Source organism: Choloepus didactylus, chromosome 3 (genome assembly GCF_015220235.1).
Source record: "Choloepus didactylus isolate mChoDid1 chromosome 3, mChoDid1.pri, whole genome shotgun sequence".
Lineage (NCBI taxonomy): Eukaryota > Metazoa > Chordata > Mammalia > Pilosa > Megalonychidae > Choloepus > Choloepus didactylus.
In genome coordinates this window covers 129,179,903-129,201,792 of record NC_051309.1, presented here as the reverse complement: position 1 = coordinate 129,201,792, position 21,890 = coordinate 129,179,903, and the positions used below count along the sequence as shown (strand labels likewise).

Sequence of the window (21,890 nt, the reverse complement as noted above, 5' to 3'; positions counted from 1 at the left end):
TGAGGTAATAGATTTTTATCAAGAAAATGTTTACAGGAGGCATTAGAGTGCAAGTTTCATTATAATGAATGGAGAGTAAATGAAAATGGAAAAAAGAGGCAGCAAGTGCAGATCACTCTTCTAGGAAGAGTAGTCAGATGACATAATAATTGCAATAGTCCCTAGATTGTAAGCTCTTACAGCAGTTAACTCTATCCCTGAATTGTAATGCCTATCTCTAAACTTTGAGATGCTGATCCCCTAGCGTATAACCTGATTGGCCTCTGGAACAATACATATCTCTGAGACACCTGAAACTCAGAGCTAGAGCTCAGCAGATATGAATGTCAGTATTAGTGCATACTGCCACTGTCAAAAAAAAAAAAAAAAAAAAAAAAAAAAAGCTGAAAAAGAGCCCAGACTTCAATTAGTGATATGAATGAAGCAGGTCTGGTTAAGACCAGGGCAAGCCAGGCCAAAGGGTAAAGGTTGAAACTGATTGTGTTTTTAAAACTTCAACTTCCATATGAGACCAAGGGAAGAGATATCTATTTGGTACAGGATCTAAATTGTCTAAATAGTACAACTCTACAGTCGATTTGTTCAAACACCACAATTGCATGGAACTTTGAATAGGAAGTGAGATACGGTAGGTTAGTATAGGCTGGAGTGAAATAGTGACACATCCTAGAGTAATTTGGGCAGATAATAAAAAATATATTTACAGCCTCCCCCTCCCCAGCCCCGAGGATCTGAGGGAAGGTGCGGATGTGTTGGACATCCTCACCTGGACTGGTGTTGATGTTGTCACAAACATTGGGACTGGCGGTTTGATGTGCGGAGCCCTTGAGCATGGGACTTTCCCTTATGAAGCTCATTACCACAAAGGAGAGTCTAAACTTGCATGTAATGGTGCCTAAGAGTCTCCCCCTGAGTACCACTCTGTTGCTCAGATGTAGCCCTCTCTCTCTCTAACTGAGCCATCTCGACAGGTGAACTCGCTGCCCTCCCCCCTACGTGGGACCCGACTCCCAGGGGTATAAATCTCCCTGGCAATGCAGAGTATGACTCCCGGGGATGAATGTGGACCCAGCATTGTGGGACTGAGAGTATCTTCTTGACCAAAAGGGGGATGCGAAATGAGACAAAATAGTTTCAGTGGCTGGAGATTTCAAATGGAGTCGAGAGGTCACTCTGGTGGACATTCTTGTGCACTATATAGATAACACCTCTTAGGCTTTAATGTATTGGAATAGCTAGAAGTAAATACCTGAAACTACCAAACTCCAACCCAGCAGTCTGGACTCCTGAAGACAATTATAGAATAATGTAGATTATAAGGGGTGACAGCGTGATTGTGAAGACCTTGTGGATCACACCCCCTTTATCTAGTGTATGGATGAGTGGAGGAATGGGGATAAAAACTAAAGGACAAATGGGGTGGGATGGGGGGATGATTTGGGTGTTCTTTTTTCACTTATATTTTTTATTCTTGTTCTGGTTCTTTCTGATGTAAGGAAAATGTTCAGAGATAGATTGTGGTGATGAATGCATAACTATGTTATCATACTGTGGACAGTGGATTGTATACCATGGATGATTGTATGGTGTGTGAATGTATTTCAATAAAACTGAATTTAATAAAAAAAAAAAGAGTAGTCAGATGATAACTGATGGAGAATTAATTGGTGGGAAAGAGAGCCATCATGTTTTTATTTGAGAAAGAAGCAGAGGAAATCAGTTTAAGTGGAGTTTTTGGTATAATCTGAGGTGGAGAGGATGTTTGAGGGAACTTGCTCCTGATGGTCTCAATTTCCTCTTGTATGAAGCAAGGGCATCTGTGGGGTAGGTTTTGAAACTTGGGTTTTGGAATAACCTTGTAGTATTTGATTAAAGAATTGGGAAAATGAAAGGACTGGTATGGAATACTGAGAAAATTGCTTAATGATGTTGACTGATTGCACTATAATACATTATTAGTGGCCTGGGAAGAGGAACAAAGTAAATGCACAGATGGATTGAGTCATTGGGAAATTGGCAAGGCAGATGTAAAAGGCCAAAAGGTGAAAGGAAATAAATCCACAAAGGTTCAGATAGAACAGATAAATTGGGGTCAGAGAACTAGCTATATTCAATATCATTGCCAATCATCTGGTATAATAAGTGAGAAAGTAGAATGACATATAGGGGTGGGAATTTGTCAGTCTTCCTACCATTCATAGTCTGCAATTATTTTCTGATGAAAGAGATGGTACCTTCTTATGTAATTCTCAAGCTTTACTGAAAAGAGATTAAAAATTCTTGAAAAGATGTAATGAAATATGCATAGTTTAAATGAAGCAAATAGCATTTTAGTTTTACAAATGGGCCTCATGAGACACTGAATGTGAAATATGTGAATTTTCTCTCACTTGCCTGCCCAGTGGCCTATGGGAAATTTCTTTATTTTCCTGAGCTTTAGTTTCCTCATTTATATAATGGGCTTTTATTTAATGCTTGGTGTACCAACATCAAAAGGTTAACTGAATCCTCAGATTTGCTTGAAGTTTACTCAAAGCAGAAGCACTCAAAGGGTACTCCTCCATGCGCCCCCCCCCAAAAGAAAAGGAAAAAAAAAACAACAAAGATAAAAGGAAAACAAAGGAGGTGGTGGATCTGTGATCAAATAAATTTGGGAAAGTGTAAGAAGTATTATTTTTTCCTTGGAGTGCTACAACTAATGTTAGCATATCAAACTGCCAAAAGAACTGATTATGTTTAATTCATTGTTTGTCAATTTTATTCAACGATGGGGCAATTTTTATTTTTTAAAAAAGAGTCTTCATATTTTTCAAAACATGTACCAGAATTCTGTGTCACACGTTAGGAACTTCTGGTATATGATACATGTCCTCTTTCATTTATTAGTATCATAATAACTGAAAGAGTCAGTAAGTAAGCTACGGATTATAGACCACAGTCTTAACTGTATTTGCTCAGATTTTGTTTTACTCTGAGATCCTCTGTTATTTAATTTATGAATATAAATCATCAAATTATACTTGAAAATTGTTGGAATTGGGTTCAATAAATAATTGTATAAAATTATTTTTCATATGTTTCTAGAAGCCATCGATTTCTCAGGTATCGGAAAACTCTCACTGTGTAAAATATTTTAATACATTTTATATTGCTGGCTTTGATTTGCTAATATTTTGTTTATGATTTTTTCTTATCTATATTCATGAGAGAAACTGGCTTGTAATTTCCTTTCTTACAATGTCTTGATCAGGTTTTCTTATCAAGATTATGCTGGCTATACAAAATGAGTTGGGAATTGCTCCTTTTTCTGTTTTCTGAAAGAGTTTGTGTAAGATTTTGTTAAATATTTGGTAGAATTCTAAGGTGAAGTTATTTGGGCTAGAGATTTTTTTATGGAAAGGTATTTAAATAATGATTTAACAGCTAAAGTTACAGAAATATTTTGATTTTTAAATTTCTTCTTTTGTCAATTTTGGTAAATCTTGTTTTTCTAGAAATTTTCCCATTCATGATAATTTTAAAATTTACTGGTATATAAATGTACATATATTTTCTTCTTATGTTTGTAAAGTCTATCGGCTCTGAAATGATGTTCTTTTTCATCACTCATATTTGTAAATTGTGTCTTTTCTCTTTGTTTCTTGCTCAGTCTTACTGTGAATCTACCAATTTTGTCTTAGCAAAGAACCAGTTTATGGTTTTATTGATTTTTATTAATAGGGCATTTGCTTTTTATTTTATTATTTTCTGGTCCTACTTTATTATTTTCTTCTTTCTTTTAGTTTAATGTGGTTAATTTTTTTTTTTAATTTCTAGAGACGGTAGTAGTATAGTAATAGTATAGTAGTATAGTATATCATTGATTTTCCTCCTTTATTTTGTGATATATGCATTCAATTTCTAAATTTCCTTCTAAGCACAGGTTATCTGTAGCCCTTAATCTTTGGCATGATGTATTTTGATTATCATTTAGTTAAAAATACTCTCTACTTTTCATGAAATTTCTTCTGAGACATATGGGTTTTTTAGAAGTTCAGGTCTCTGTAGTTAGAGATTCTACTCTTAATATCTTCAGTCTTTACTGAGACTTTCTTTATGACTCAACATACGGTTGACTTTAGAATGCTGTTCAGTTGAAAAGATGTTTTCTCTTCTTGTGATATATGGTTTTTCTATACACTTTCAATTAGGTCAAATTAATTAATTGCATTTCTTTTATATGCTTATTGATTTTTTGACAGCTTATTTGATCAATTACTGAAGATATGTTAGTTCTCACTATCATTGAGGATTAATCTGTTTCTCCTTTTATTTCTGTTAAATTTTTGCTTTAGATATTTTGAAGCTATGCCATTGTACTTGTAAAGATTGAGAAGTTTTTTATCTTCCAGGTGGATTGATCCCTTTGTCATTTTGAAATGGACATCTTCATCTCCAATAATTCATATTAGTATAACTATGCAAAATTTAATTTATTAGGGAAATTACTTTTACTTTCAAATTTCATAACATTATATTTAAGATGTGCCTCTTATAAGTAAATTATAGACATTTCTTTAAAACTATTTGATAATTTTTCTCTACTAATTGTATTTAATCCATTGTCTTTTAATATAACTGCTGCTATTTATTTTTAAAATTGTAACTTACTTTTGCCTCTTTGGTATCACATGTTATTTATTTTTTTCTCCTTTCTTGTCTTTGGATTGACCAAATGCAAATGTTTTATTACTTAATCCCCTCCCCATTAGCTTGTTAGTCATATATTTCTCAATATTCCTTTAGTGATTATCTTAGCAGTCACAACCTCCATTCTGATTTAATACCGTCTACTATAAATTATTTTTACCAGTTTTCTGATAATACAAGGACCTTCAGACACTATAACTTCATTTGTTGCCTTGCCATCTGCCATGAAAATAGAGAATTTCTTACCCTTTTACTGATTTCCACGTGCCCTTCATAGTAGCATGTCTGTAATTTGAGACATGTATGGCATTGAATGAATAGAAACATAATGAAGACAAGTAGAAATTCACTTTATGTACAAGCATAAACTCTTTAAGCACACATTATTCCTAAAGATATTTTACTCTATTTTTTTTTCTACATTTTAGAGGGATTTTAGTTTCAAAAATGTTTGAGAAAGGCAGAATATCTCAGGGAAAATAAAATAGGGATATTCAAAGAGTAGACCATTATTTCATTATAGTATCATTCTGCTTTACATATCATGGTCAAAGGCACAATGATTATATAATTTTTAGAGGAGGTTAAGGTTCAGAACAAGCCATGCTATTGCCTAGTCCCAGAATGAGAGCTTCAAGAGCATAGAAATTTATGTAAAGTCAAGTAAAGTACTGTAGATTTCACAATGCATTATTCACTAAAAGTTATTAATGCATTTGAAAATGAATATTAGTTTTAAAATTGTAAGACTATTTATTTTCTAATGAAAACTTCTTGGTCTTTTTATTGCATATAGGGAAGAGAAGTATTTCAGAATTTTCCAAAAACCTTGTGTTTGTGTCTCAGTGATTGCACAAAATAGGTGGATGATTCAGGCTGAATCAAGAAAGAGCAAACAGAGCAGTAGGACTTTGGCTTTTAGTTGTTGCTGTTGTTAGTGTAGACAGGGGGTGCCATCTGCTTGCCCTTAGATCTCTCCAGGTTCTCACTGACTGGCGCATACCACAAAGCAGTCTTTTCTCTTCACCTCCTCCACCACACCTGCCATTTTCTGTCTTCAAGGTGAGCCCTTTGTTCAGCTCAGTTATAAAAATACACACACTTGCTTGGGGTACACCTTGCTTTAATTTTGAGCCAGTTAGACTTTATATTTTAAACTGTGTTCTACCTCCTCTGGACGTATTACATTTTCTACATTATATTGCACATTTTAATTTATTTAAAGCTCATTCTTTACTAGGTCACAGGAACTATAACTAACATTATGTTGTAGTTTGGACACATTCCAGACCTGAATTTCAATGGGTGACTGTCAAATGGAAAGGATGAAGTTAGTGAGACATAGCAGCCTGGTGAGTCTCTAAGGAGGCTCCTGTTCCAAATGTGCTAATGGAACTGTTCAGGTGGAAACCAGAGGTGTCATATCTGGGCCTTCTCCTTTGGGATTTCTGAGATTCTGAATTGCTTTCTGAAGTTGCAAATATATTTTTAAATTTTAGTGTACTTGTCCTTCCTTAAAAGCTTCTCTTCTTGAAGTAAGCTATTTTTATTCTTCTAGATGACATCTAAAAGTATTCGAAATAATCAGCTATTTTCAGAGATATTTTCTGTTACTATACCTGGATGTTTTATAAAAGCAATTTAATAGAAAAACAACTTATAAATAAATATGTTTATGTCACAAAATTCTGATAAATATGTATATTTAATAATCAAGGCAGTTAGAAAGACTATTCTTGTGGATTATTAAAATAATTAATTCTGACATGAAGGGATTATTTTAGCTATTTTACATTTGAAAAAATGTAAAATGATTTTACAGTTGAATAAAAATCATAACCAATATCTGTTTATTGTAGGTTTATTGGTTACTTCTATTTTATGTCAAATAGGGGGCACAAGAGATAGCATGTGTATATCTGAAAGTGAGTATAAATTGTACATAATTGTGCAAAATCTCAAATAATTAATTTTCATCCAGATAGCTGCAAACCCAAAGAGAATTATTTTCATATATATTATCTAATATCTCAGTGAGATATATTTATTTCAGATGGTGGCAGGAATCCTTACCATAGTTAATAAAGGTCATTAATTTATACTTTAGCAGGTCAAATTGGTTACTAGTTTGTCTAAAAATAATCAAATAGAAACAAAGTGAGCAGACTTAGCAAGAGATGCTCTTTTTGTTGACTTCGATATTTATTGAATATTTTTTCATTGTTGGGCATATAACATAATTAAAACTATGGCTGTTAAAATATTTTAAATTTGATCACAGGAATATGATTAGAGATTTCAAACAAGCAATGTCCTTAAGTTAGAGTTTTATTCTTAAAATATTTTTGTTTTCTTATTCATTGTCATAGTCTCTGTCAAATTCTCATCAAAATATTCATTTATGTCCTGTTATTGATTCCATTTTACAAGTGAGAAAACTCAGTCTCAGAAGGTGTAAATAACTTGTCTAGTTAACAAATAATAAAGACTGAGTTCAAATCTGTTCAGTCTGAGAAAAAGGCTGGGAAACTTCCCAATAATAATAAGTATTATTATTCTCATTTTCTGGGGAGTGAGGGTTTGAATTACTTCTATCTGAATCTAGAGTTTACTCTTATAGTCCCTTCTTCTGTACTTCTTTCAGTATCTTTGATCTATATCTTTGTATTTTTCTCATGCATGTATATAAGAAAATAGAGTGTACAGAAATGCAAAGTGTAGTTATTTCTGATCTGGCTGGATCAATTAAAATAATCTTTATTTTGTTCTTTATTCTCATGCACTTAAAACATTTCCCACAAATGATTTTTTAGAAAGAACAATAGCACAACCTTAATGAATAGGCTTAGGGTTGTAGATTGTTGGGATTGATTTAGGAAAATAAATTATTGATCCATGTACATAAAAATATCTGAAACTCTTTTAGTGATAGTTAAGAATGATCATTAAGGAGCATATTGCTATTTACTTTAACAGTGACAAGACATAGTCCCAGCCTAAATATGTTGGATTCTGACTGCATAGCAATATAGTCAAATCACCAGAGGAGAATTTGCCACTACTGTAATAGGATAAATGGTTTGTTGGAAGTGTGAAATGAGGGAATGGAAAAATAATGAGTTACTAACAAAGTAAGTGGCATAGTGGAAAGATGAGGGCCTAGCAGATACATGAGGTCTTATAAGTTTATTGAAAGAAGAAAGTGTATATCTTATTTGAATCCTGATTTGAACAAGCCAACTATAAAAAAGTATGAGACAATTAGGGAAATTTTAAACTTGGTGACATATTTAATAATATTAAAAATTATTTTTATTTTATTTAGGTGTGATAATGATCTTTTGGGGATGCCGCTTACACTGGCATGCTATAATGTATGGAAATTTCTGGACAGAGAGGACTTAGCAATAGCTGCAGATATGTATGGGGACATAATACTATTATGTCTATGATTTTGTTTGATAATTCTAATAAAAAGTTAAGAAAATGAAAAAGGACAAACACAAACATAGTTACATAATTACTAGTGGATACACATAATTGTGTGATGGAGAGGACTTTACATCTGTGGGAAGAACTTAGATTGTCTAAGGGTGCATACTAAATTCTTTGGGTGACTCTTCACTCTACTTCTAAGTAATTGCTCCTACTTAGTACTTACTAGCATTGTTGACAGTATTAAATGAGATAGATATATGTAAAGCACATAGAACAATGCCTGAGTATGTTAAACTCTGTACTTATTAGCTATTATTTTTATTCCCATAAAAGTGGTATAACATCCATGTTTCCTATAACCCTATCTGCCTATGAAAAGACACCTTAGAATGTGGTTTGGTGCAAATACTTATTTTTATCTTTAAGTTTTGTTAGGTTGAAAAACTTGAATTGAACTCTTACTATTTGACATTGAGCTAAGACACGGAGAAACAAAGAAAATAAGATGCAGTTCCAGTATTCTTATCTCTATGAACTAGAGTCTGGGAGTAAGAATGTAAGGACAGGTGCCTAAAGGAAGAGACACATAGCAAATAAAGAAACAGACACAAATAGTTCAAGTGACTCTCAGACTCAAACCACTAAATAAGAGTCCTGTTTCCTAAATCTGGGTTTCCCAAGTCACTGATTCATGCTCTTCTTTTATTTCACACCTTTTGTGTCAGAGGGACAGACTGGGATAGACAGAAACAAAATACGTGCAAACTACTTGCACAAATATATTTATATATATTCATTCAGTTGAATCAGATATGTGGTAGGTTGCAATTTTTTGTTTATCCTAGTGTCTCCCAGATTAGCACAGAACATGACCTGAAGTAGGCATGCAATATGTATTTAAATAAATAGTAATGCATGATTAGGCTTGGTGTGTATAATTTGTTATTATTATTAACAAAACAATTCCTTTGTGCTTTTGTAGTTTGTCAGCAAGACAAACATAATAAGCACTGGCAAGGTAAGTAACAATGTAAGATGATAAAAGAGCAGTAACAAGTAAGTTTCTGATATTTTGTTAAACAAATCAAAGTCAAATCCAAGGAAGGCATGCCAAAACTTCATGGAAGTTGGAAATTAGAATTCCACGTAAACTTTTAAACCATGTAGCTGCATGAGATCATTTTGCTGTTTATATTATCAAACATTTTATCTACGTAACATAAAACGAGGGAAATAATTATCACAGTTATCATTTAAGAAGTCTATAAAATGATACATATGTGTATTAATTCTAAAGAAGGGGTGTGAAAATCCTTTATAATTATTGAAATTCTTACTTGAAATTTTTGAGGTTTTAATTTTATGAGTTGAATATTATTGTATTTTTACACAAGATGAGAAATAATGGGTAGACAGATTCTACATGATGTTGCATTGACTTTAGATAAGAAATTATAGATGTGCATAATATCCACACATAACTTTTAAATAATATTTAGATTTTACTACTTCATTATTCCTTTCAAACTCACACGAGTATTGAACATTTTCTTGTTTGTACCCATGCATATTTTGTTTTGCTCTGATCCTAGCTTTTAATTGAGCCCCTCTGAAGGTTTATATTGACCCAATATGATTCTTGCTTGCATACATGCACAAAGATTTCTTAGAAAGCAAGCCTTTAGAATTGTAAGGCTTGACGTGTGCTTATTGTGAGAACTGGGAAAGTGACAGATGTGGAGGACATTTCTGAGGAGTCCAGCTGGTGTACAGGCAAATACAACCATATCTGATGGGGCTGACAGCTCTGACTATCTATTTGAACATGAGCTAGGAGGTCTCTAATTGTTTTTCAGATCACTTAGCAATTAATGGTGCCATTGTCCTTGGACAGCCCATTTGCAGATCAATATTTGCTGGCAGAGGCAAAGCTTGAGAGACATAATGAGAGTAGCCGAAGTGACTCTATTAATAAATAAAACCCACAAGCAATGACTGTGAAATAAGACAGACAGAGACTATGTTTCTTCCACAAACAAGTATGACTTGCATTATTTTAGGGACTGTCCAGAAAAACCTGAACTGTAATTAAAGTGAATTCCCATCCACTCCCATGCCCATAACTTTGTTCATTCACTAAGAATGTGTTTTAGGTTAGATATGGTTTGAAATAATTAAGCCATTTTCAAATTTAACTAGAAAAGTTTAATGGTCTAGGCCACTTTTAGGTTTGATCAGCTTCAAGTAGATGTATTACTAGAAAAGTTATTTAAAACAAATGGTTTTAAGATACATGGCTTTAGACGATTTGAAAAGCAAAGGTATACAAAAAAGTCTTTTAAATATTAATATCTTTTTTATCACTTTGATTTGTTGGATTTATTAATGTTTTAAAATCGTACAGGGAGAAGATGTGCTTGAGTGAAAAACACCAGGGAAGTGTAGGAAGTTAAAAAAGAAATACAAAATAAATCTGAGATATGAAACCAACAAATTCCATTTTGTGAATCAAAATAAAGTTACTTTGCTTACTAAAAAAGTATTATTTCAATATATCAAGAGGTCTTTTGATAAGGAATACAAGACAAGACTTTTTTGCAACCTTTCATTAACAGTTCAGATTTGGTCTCACTGATTATACAACAGGTCATTACATTATCTTATCAGTCACAGGCAGACCTGCAGATTATGTGGATATGGTTCAATGTCTGTGAGGTATTACAATAAGTAAATTCCTTATTATCCATTCAGCAAGATCAGCTGTGCATGTCACCATTTCAAGTTTTACTAGCGAGAACCCCATCATTTTTTAAATCTCCAATGACATGCATTGAGGATTTTTCACATTTAACAAAAGTAGTACAGTTCTAGGAGTGGTTTCTCTCATACTTGTTTTTCTTCAGCTTCTTCTTCAGATCCTGTTTCAGATTCAGGAGCATAAAAATGATCATAGGAAAGACCACCAGGTTTAAGTGCTGCGCTCTCTGAAGCATCTGGAATTATCTGGAGTCTGTTTTCTTTCTCTGTTTCTTGAGGTAACACTTTGAATTCCAGGACCAGGTCTCAATCCAGGCAAGGATGAATGAAATGATGGGTAGCACTTACTCAAAAGCCCCTCAAAAGAAAAGCTTTGAGTGGGTCATTTTTGCTAATAAAAAGGCACTGGTCACTTTTGTCATTAACATTGTTGCCCACCAATGGTGCAGTTTGCACACAACATGTGCATGTATTAATACATTAAATAAAAAAACTGCTAAAAGACATAAATCACAATAAGAAGCATGGTAGTCATACTGCAGCACCTCCTTCTCTCATGTGTTCTAAATGCTTCCATTCATATTCAACTCTATCATCCACAGTAATGTTGCAAATAAGGGGTCAAAGGTGACAAAGTCCTGCTGACATCAGATATGCCTTTCTTTTCCCGTTCTTCTTAGGTCTCAATCCTGGCCATTAGTTGGATGGGGTTGATGTAATGGACATTGAGCAAAGAAGCATGGGAGTTCTGGCTCTCAGTAAGAGCATTCTCCATGTCTTCTGGCACATGGTTCACCCTGGAGCAGGGCTAATGGAAGCTTCTTCTAACTTACCATCCCTGGAGAGAAGAGACCTCATCGATGGTTCTGGGACCGGCCGCCCCAGATTGACCCGGGGACAATGGCTCCATAGTGGAGCCTGTGAGGGCCCTTCATAAACACTAATATTTTACCATTAAAATATTTTAAGGTTATAGTAATCATTGAGGAAACAAATTTTCAAAAATTATCTTCATATGCAATAATAGTTCAACTTATGCTAGATTTTTTTTAAAAAGAGAAATTTGTCTCAGAATATGTTAGGAAAGAAAAGAATCATGTCCTGAACTTCTAAATGCAGAAAATATATCTTCTTCTATTTGGCTGGAAATCAAAAGTTGTTTCTGGCATATGACTTGATTCCTATTGGATAAACTTGATTCTTCAGATAGCTCCAACCTATCATTTTTGAATTAGTCAGTGCCTCATAATTTGTCAAAATAGATTTATATTCTTCTTTGTGTACTTTTCTCTTAAAAAGCCGTTTTTTGTTACAATTTATATGTTCTCAAATTAATGTATTTTTACTTAGTTGTGACACTTGCAAACCACAAACTCAAAGAAGGAAATTCAGTGGGAGGAAAGGAAAAAGTGTTTTGAAGCAGTCATCAACCTGACTAGTTTAGAGGAACTCTGCAAATAAATTATAATATTTATCATATAACCATCTGAAGACTAATGAAAAACGAATTGTTTTTGAAATATGTCTAAGCAAGGACTGATAAACAGAATTTTAAAAGTGCTTATGAGGGGAGTAAAAGTCAATAGATTTCTCTCTTCTTACCTGTCATTGGACTTGCTGACTTCATTCTCGTTTTCATGAGAAGCTCTATGAAAAGAAAACACAAATAGGTAAACCATGTGAAGATTATGAGAAGCTTTCTTTCTTAATAGTTTTCTAGTGGGTTGGTTTTCCTCCATAATGCAAACTTTTTATGGGTCTGTGATCCAGCTCAGCGGCTGTCAAAATGATCGATGAGGCTGATGTTTTCTTTGTGGGCTTGTGTCCTTGGGTTTTGCGACAAGTTGGCAATGTAAAGTCTTGTGAATGTGATTGAACAAAATTCCTAGTGAGTCCAAAAGACCAGAATTTTAATGAAATATATTAAGAAGTAGTAGTCAAAAAGGAATTTTTAGCAGAAAACTCTAAGTCCTAAATCAGTATTAGTGGAACTATTTTGTGGTGAATCATAGCTGAATTGCCTCCATGTGCTCAGTCCATACATCTAAAAATCACACAAAGGGCTTGTTAAAGAACAATATTAATTATGTTGTCTATGCATTCCATGATTTATAGCAAAACTAGTTTTGAATTTATGCTCTTAGTAGAACTGTAGGCAATAATCAGTTATCTTTTTGCCTTGCCTTTAGTCTCTTTATGCAGCATATCTTTCACTTTTGATAGTACATGAACCACACAAAAAAAATCATTCTTTCAAAGTAACCTACACATTGACAGTTCAGTGTAGAAAAATTAATGGGCTGTGGAGCCTGATGGACCTTGGTTGAAATACTTACCCTGTAAATCACCAGCTGAATCTTCATTTGCTCCTTTGTTCTCTCCCTCTGCCCCACTTTTTTTCAGGTAAAGATAATATATTTGATTAAAAATAACGATGCAGATTTGATTGGCCAGTTTGGTTAGATAATAAAATTGCCAGCACATTTTTGCTTGCCAAGTAATTTTAAAAACAGTAGTAGTTCTAGAAATTGACATTGATTTTTGACCAATTACCTAGTAAAATAAATGAATAGGAAGGATCACAATTAAGAAAGAACTTGAGGAGAACCTAAGATGGCGGCTAGGTGAGACAGGGCAAAAAAACACCTCCATGAAAAATACTAGATAAAAGCCAGAAAGTGACCCAGAACACCAGTTCCAGTGATGTGCCAGCCGTACAAGTTCTGCTAAATCCACAGGGACCGTGCATTCAGTGAAACTGGGAGTCTTCATTCTGAAATGAGTGAGTAAGCTGGCTGAAAGTCCAGTGGCCACACTGCGGTGTGGGGAAACCATGGGTTGGCATTTGGAGAAGGACTAGTTCCTTTAAAAAAGAAAAAAAAAACCCAGGCGTGGCTGCAGATATGGCAGTAAGAACCATGCAGTGAAGCATGGCAGGAGCGGGCTGTAGCTAACACCTCAGTGTCTGTCATGGAGGATAGCCCTCCCCACACCTGCTGCTGATTGTCTCAGGGCCAGGGGGACAGAGGGGAGCCAAAAGGAGAAAGAAGCCACACCCCTTGCAGCCATCTCCCTGGCGGGCTGGGGACACTCCTGCCCAGGGACAGAGCCATAGCCCAGAGCTGCACCAAGAGTGTTTCCCACAGCATTGTGCACACACCACAATATCAGCCATGGATAGTGGCCTTTAGTGCACCCACAGCTAATTGTCCCAGAGCTGGGAAGGCAGAACTGTGCAAAAAGGGGGTTATTAACATGCCCCATTCAACAATCTTTAAAGCAGGCTGGGAATGCCCCTGCATGGCCCAGCAGCCCAGGGCTTCCCTGGAGGCTGGTGTGCACTTGTGACATGGCACAGCCTTCCCTCAGCAGAGGTCCTGGAAGACCATGGCTGGGACAGGGGACCTACTCAGAAATCCCAGGGACCCTACGCCAATACCAAGGACTTGTGGGTCAGCAGCAGAGACAATCTGTGGCAAGACTGAAGTGAAGGCTTAAGCTCTTGCAATAGCCTTAAATCTCTGGGAACACCTGGGAGGTTTGATTATTAAAGCTGCCCTGCTTTCCTAACCACCCAGACACATGCTCCACATTCAGGGCAGACAGCACCAACAACACACCCAAACTTAGTGCACCAATTGAACCCCACAAGAATCAGATCCCCACACACCACAAAGACAAAGTTGGGGAGAACTGACTTGAGGGGAATAGGTGACTCACGGATGCCATCTGCTGGCTAGTAAGAGAAAGTATATGCCACCAAGCTGTAGCTCTGACAAATTAGAGATAACTTGTTTGTCTGTGAAAATGGTATTTTTTATATCCAGAAAGAATCCTATCAAGTAAAGCAAATGCCAAGAGGCCAAAAACAACAGAAAATCTTAAAGCACATGATAAAACCACATGTTTTGGAGAACCCAAACCCAAACCCAAACACCCAAATCAAAAGATCAGAGCAGGCACAGTACTTGGTGCAATTAATCAAAAACCTAGAATCAAACAATGAGAGCATGGCACAGGACAGAAAGGACATGAAGAAGAGCATGGCACAGGATATAAAGGACATAAAGAAGACCCTAGAAGAGCATAAAGAAGAAATTGCAAGAGTAAATAAAAAAATAGAAGATCTTATGGAAGTAAAAGAAACTGTTGGCCAAATTAAAAAGACTCTGGATACTCATAATACAAGATTAGAGGAAGTTGAACAATGGCTCAGTGTCCTCAATGACCACAGAATTAAAAATGAAAGATCAAAAGAAAGAATGGGGAAAAAAATTGAAAAAATTGAAATGGATCTTAGGGATACGATAGATAAAATAAAACATCTGAATTTAAGGCTCATTGGTGTCCCAGAAGGGGAAGAGAAGGGTAAAGGTCTAGAAAGAGTATTCAAAGAAATTGTTGGGGAAAACTTCCCAAACCTTTTACACAATATAAATACACAAAGCATAAATGCCCAGCGAACTCCAAATAGAATAAATCCAAATAAACCTACTCCAAGACATATTCTGATCAGACTGTCAAATACTGAAGAGAAGGAGCAAGTTCTGAAAGCAGCAAGAGAAAAGCAATTCACCACATACAAAGGAAACAGCATAAGACTAAGTACTGACTACTCAGCAGCCACCATGGAGGTGAGAAGGCAGTGGCATGACATATTTAAAATTCTGAGAGAGAAAAATTTCCAAGCAAGAATACTTCATCCAGCAAAACTCTCCTTCAAATTTGAGGGAGAGCTTAAATTTTTCACAGACAAACGAATGCTGAGAGATTTTGCTAATAAAAGACATGCCCTACTTCAGACACTAAAGGGAGCCCTACTGACCGAGAAACAAAGAAAGGAGAGAGAGAGATAGAAAAATTTAACAGATATATATAGAACATTACATCCCAAATTACCAGGACACACATTATTCTCTAGTGATCATGGATATTTCTTCAGAATAGACCATATGATGGGACATAAAACAAGCCTCAATAAATTAAAAAAACAAAAACAAAAACAGTTGAATATATTCAAAGCACATTCTCTGACCACTATGGAATACAAATAGAAGTCAATAATTTTTGATTTGTAACTCCACTGTTTACTTCCTACAGGATCTAAAATACATAAATTCTAATGACAAATCAGTGGTTTTGGACTCAATGTAAAATATGTAATTTTTGACAAGAACTACATAAAGGTGGGAGAATGGAGGAATATAGGAATATACGTGTCCTATTGAAGTTAAGTTGGTATCAAAGAAAAACAAGGTTGTTATAGATTTCAGAGGTTAAATTTAAGCTCCATGGTAAACACAAAGAAATTATCAGAGAATATGACCATAGAGATGAAAAGTAGAGTATGGGTTACGAGAAGTGGGGGAAGGGGCAATGGGGAGTTAAGAAATGAGTGTAGGTTTCTGTTTGGGGTGAAGGAAAATTTCTAGTAATGGATGGTAGGAAAGTGATAGCAACACAACATTCTAAATGTGATTAATCCCACTAATGGAAAGCTAGGGAGGGGTTGGAATGGGAAGATTTAGGCTGTATATATGTTTCCACAATTGAAAAAAAAAATAGAAAAAGACAGTCCAAATAGACAATGATAATTAAATGCCAACGATGATCCTGGATGGGATCTGAGGATGGAGGAGAGGAGGCTCAAAGGGATACAGTTGGGACGTAAGAAAAAAAAAAGGGAAATATAGAATAGAAGCTTTGTATCAATGTTGAATTTCCTGAACTTCTTAGCTGTGCTTAATGGGATTGCATAAAAGAATGTTCTTGTTCATGGGAATTGTATATGTGAATTATAGGGTTTGTTCAAGGATATGTGCAGCTTGCTCTCATATGTTCAGAAGACAGAGCAATAGATGATGGATGATAGGGAGGGAGGGAAAGAAAGAAATTGTGGTGTGACAGGATGTTAAAGTTGGTGGATCAGGGTATCAGGGGAGGGGGGTCGGGGTATGCTGGAGTTCTGTGTATGGGTTTTGTATTGTTTTTTGCAACTGTTCCTGTGAGTTTGAATTTATTGCAAAATAAAAAAAAAAATGAAGAACTTAAAGGTGGTCTAACAAAAGAATATGAAGTAAGAAAAGAGATTCCCAGGAGAAAGGAGAACTGTGTAGATAATATTTTAAAAAAAGATTGTATACTCATTTCTCTCTTAACTGAAGTTCACTCCACTTATTTTCAAATTAAGGAATTGAAAAATTGTCATTTAATTGCACAATAAACAATATTATCTCTAAATTCTGTAACCTTGAGAGTTTTCCTTACCAATGGGTCATTTAGAGTATTGAGCTACCATAGTAGTTGCAGTTTAGTGACTGTAAACTCCTCATGGAGTTTAGTCCACGAGGGCAGGGTTTTGGCTTTTTTGTTCACTGTTTTATCTCAAGTACCTAGAACAATGCCTGGCACATAGTAGCTTCTCAGTAAATATTTCCTGGCTAGAGTGAATGAATGAGTGAATAAAGAAATGAATGAATAAACCAGATAATGTCCAACTACAAATTGACAAGCTGTTAAAACTAAAATGGACCCAGATAGCCATTGAATAAACATATCATTCATTTAGTACTGGCACAATCTCTACACTATTGTTTTGCTTATCATTATTTTGGTATGATATAAGTATAAATGCTTTAAGGCTTGTTTGCATCATTAAACAAAGATACACAATTTAACTCAATGTTATGTGACACTTTTTCCTTCCCATCAGTTGCTTAAAATATTGTATATTATTATCAAGAAATAAAATATAAATAAAAAGATATTACTTAAATCAAGTAAGAGACAGAATATAAAATAATTTCTGTGTATGTCATTTCTGAGTTTGTAATAGTGAATTGATACCAAAAAAGGTGAAAAGCTTAGGGAACTTGTTAGAGATTTTAGTGCTGATACTTTCAAAGGGGAAGTTTCAGAGGTAGATTTTTGTCATGACAGTGCCTAATATTGTGCTCCCTTGTCACATTTAAAGAATATTATGATCCTTTGGATAAAATATTGTATTATTAATATTTACATAACGAGTATGTTATTTACTATTAGGCTTCTTGTAAGTGTAACTATGATAATATTTTTCTTATTCCTTTCAACATTAAATTTTTCTGAAAATAAAATTATTTCAAATTATTGTAACAATTTTAGACAATGCAGAAAAAGCCCAGATTCTACCCATGGTAAACAGCAAAGGTAAGAGCATGGAAATGGAGTGAGAATGCACGAAATTTCTATTTAGTCTTTAGCGCTTAGAAAACATGTGATTCTGGAAAGTTTACTTCTAAGCTTCAATTTTCTTAAGGAAAGGCAGATGATAATAGTTTCAATGTCTTGAATTTTTGCAAGAATTTAATTAGATTATTAAGGTAAAGTGCTTGGACTAATTCTTGGAATGTAGTATGCAAAAATAAATATTGGTAATTATGTTGTTTCTGATCTTTTTCTTATATATGCCATAGATATTTGTCTATAAATTGGAATCATTTATATATATATGTGTGTAAATAAATATGAATATACATAAATATTATGCCTTTTGCCCTAGTCTTGTAACTTTTCCAGGTTATCATTATTTCTCTAAAACTTAGTTTAATTACCTATAGTATTATTACTATGAATTGATGTTTATGGCTGCAGAGTCCTCTTTAGTAGATGTACTATATTTCAGTCAACTATCATTGAACATTTAAGATTGTTTTTAATATTTAGCCATTTTGTAGCATCAGTCTTTGTACATACTTATTTGAAAGTATTTCTGATCGTTTTAATATGAAGAAATGCTATATAGAATTTCCATGTCAAAATTAAAATTATTGATGCATATTGAGTAATAACTTTCCTGAAATACTGTAGCAGTTTACACATAAGTAGAATCTGCATGCACTGGATGGAAATTTATTATTATTGGTTTTTTAATTCTCAGAAATAATAAGGGAGAAATATCTCATTAATATATTTATCTGAATGTTTTTGAATAATAGTAAGGCTATTCAGTCTTTTGGTCAGTTGTAAGTTTTACTTTTGTACATTTCATTTTTTTTTCAATTTTTTTTATTGAGACTGTTCACATACCATAAATTATCCAAAGATCCAAAATATACTATCAATTGAAGAATGTACCATCATACAGTTGTGCATCCACCACCGCAATTAATTTTTGTTCAATTTTTAGAACATTTTCATTACTCCAGAGAAGAAATAAAGACAAAAAAAGAGGAAACTCAAATCCTCCCATACCCCTAACCATCCCCTCCATCATTGACTCATAGTATTGGTATAGTACATTTATTACTGTTGATGAAAGAATTTTAAAATACTACTAACTGTAGCATATAGTTTGCAATAGGTATATTTTTTTCGCATGTGCCCCCCTATTATTAACTTCTAGTTATAGTGTCATACATTTGTTCTAGTTCATGAAAGAGATTTCTAATATTTGTACAGTTATATTTTAAAAATTCTCATCTTTTAACCTCCAACTTTCCTTCTGGTGACATATGTGACTCTGAGCTTACCCTTTCCACCACCTTCACACACCATTCAGCACTGTTAGTTATTCTCACAACCTGCTACCATCACCTCTGTCCATTTCCAAACATTTAAGTTCACCCTAGTTGAACATTCTGCTCGTAACAAGCAACTGCTCCCCATTCTTTAGCCTTGTTCTATATCCTGATAACTTATATTTCATGTCTATGAGTCTACATACTATAATTAGTTCATATCAGTGAGATCCTGCAATATTTGACTTTACTATATAGTACCCTCAAGGTTTCTTTATCAACCAACTTTTTTTTAAGATGGTTTTGTTCACAACACCATACATTCCGTCCTAAGTAAACAATCATTGGTTCCCTGTATAGTCACATATTTATGTATTCACTACCATCTCCTCTATCTAAACAAGGACATCTCCATTTCTTCCACAAACAAGGAGCAGAGTCAAAGAAAGTAGAGAGACAAAAGAAAAAGCAAAGAGAGAGAGAGAAAAAAGACCCAAAACAAAACAAAACATGGCAGCTAAGAAGGAACAGAAGGAAAGATAGCATTAAACCAAAGCAGAATAAAAAGTCAGACAGCGTCACCATTGCCAAGAGTCCCATATCCCTCTCTTATGTCCCCTTCTTATATGCATTTAGCTTTGGTATATTGCCTTTGTTACATTAAAGGAAGCATAATAAAATGTTTCTGTTAAATATAGTCTCTAGTTTGCATTGATTATATTTTCCCCCCAATCCCACCCCATTTTTAACACCTTGCAAGATTGACATTCATTTGTTCAACCTCATGTAAAAATGTATTTGTACCTTTTATCACAATTGTTGAGCACTCTAGGTTTCACTGAGTTATACAGTCCCAGTCTTTATCTCTTCTCTTTCCTTCTGGTGTCCCACATGCTCCTAACCTTCCTCTTTCAACCATACTTACAGTCATCTTTGTTCAGTGTACTTACATTGCTGTGCTACCATCACCCAAAACTGTGTTCCAAACCTCTCACTCCTGGCTTTTCCTATCTGTCTGTACTGCTCCCTTTAGTATTTCCTGTAGAGCAGGTATCTTGTTAACAAACTCTCTCATTGTCTGTTTGTCAGAGAACATTTTAAACTCTCCCTCATATTTGAAGGACAGTTTTTGCTGGATATACGATTCTTGGTTGGCATTTTTTCTCTTTCTATATCATAAATATATCACACTATTTCCTTCTTGCCTCCATGGTTTCTGCTGAGAAATCCACACATAGTCGTATCATGCTTCTTTTGTATGTCATGGATTGCTTTTCTTTTGCTGCTTTCAGGATTCTCTCTTTATCACTGATGTTTGATAATGTGATTATTAAGTGTCTTGGCATAGGCCTATTCAGATCTATTCTGTTTGGGGTATGTTGTGCTTCTTGGATCTGTAATTTTATGTCTTTCATAAGGGATGGGAAATTTTCATTGACTGTCTCCTCTATTATTGCTGCTGCTCCCTTTCCCTTCTCTTCTTTGTGGGACACTCATGACACATACATTCATGCATTTCATGTTGTCATTCAGTTCCCTGAGACATTGCCCATATTTTTCCATTCTTTTCCCTATCTGTTCTTTTGTGTGTAGGCTTTCGGGTGTCTTGTTCTCCAGTTCCTGAGTGTTTTCTGCCTTTTGAGATCTGCTGTTGTCTTTCATCTCTTGTGTTGTGCCTTTCATTTCCATAGATTCTGCCAGTTTTTTTTTTTTTTTTGGAACTTTTGATTTCTACCTTATGTTCACTCAGTGTTTTCATTATATGCTTTATCTCTTTTGCCATATCTTCCTTTAGCTTTTTGAATTGATTTAGCATTAGTTGTTTCAATTCCTGTATCTCAGTTGAAGTATAAGTTTGTTCCTTTGACTGGGCCATAACTTTGTTTTTCTTAGTGTAGGTTGTATTTTTCTGTTGTCTAAGCATCTGGTTTCCGTGGTTATCAAAATCGGGTTTTTCCAGACCAGAGTGGGCTCAGGTCTCAGGAGGCAATAGTATCAGGTTTCCCTAAGGGTGTGTCTTAGAATATTGACACCCTGTGAGGCCTTTAGCCACTGTACTTTTCTGCTCAGCAGGTGGCACTTCTCAGCCTGTCACTCCAGACTGGTGTAAAGAGGTGTGGCCCATGGCTGTTTTCCCTCAGGCTCTGGGGTCTGGTTCTGAATCGAAGGCAGGTAGTAGAGCTTGGCACCAACTCCTTCCTCTTAGGGAAAATATACTCCCTAGGGAGATATCATCTGCCTTTGAATAATCTCTCTGACTCTGCTGTCTCTACCCTTGTCTGGGTCAGAGTGCTGGGAACTGAAAATGGCTTAAGCTTTCTTCACTGAGCCAAAAAAGGGACAGAAAGCCCCCTTTCAGGGCTGGCCCACACCCCCTCCCCTCAGTTTCACCCATTGGCCAGAGATAGCACCTGGTCCTCTGGTCTTCCCCTCCCTCCTAGAGAGGTCCTCTGGCTCTGTAAGGTCAGCAGTGACCAAAAGCCTCTGTCTGCTTGTTGGGGATTCATA

The 21,890-nt window shown here is 35.0% G+C and overlaps 1 pseudogene; it reads right to left on the bottom strand.

The window, feature by feature from the left end:
- Nucleotides 1-10,974: 10,974 nt before the first annotated feature.
- Nucleotides 10,975-12,623, bottom strand: LOC119530422 (annotated as a pseudogene).
- Nucleotides 12,624-21,890: the final 9,267 nt, after the last annotated feature.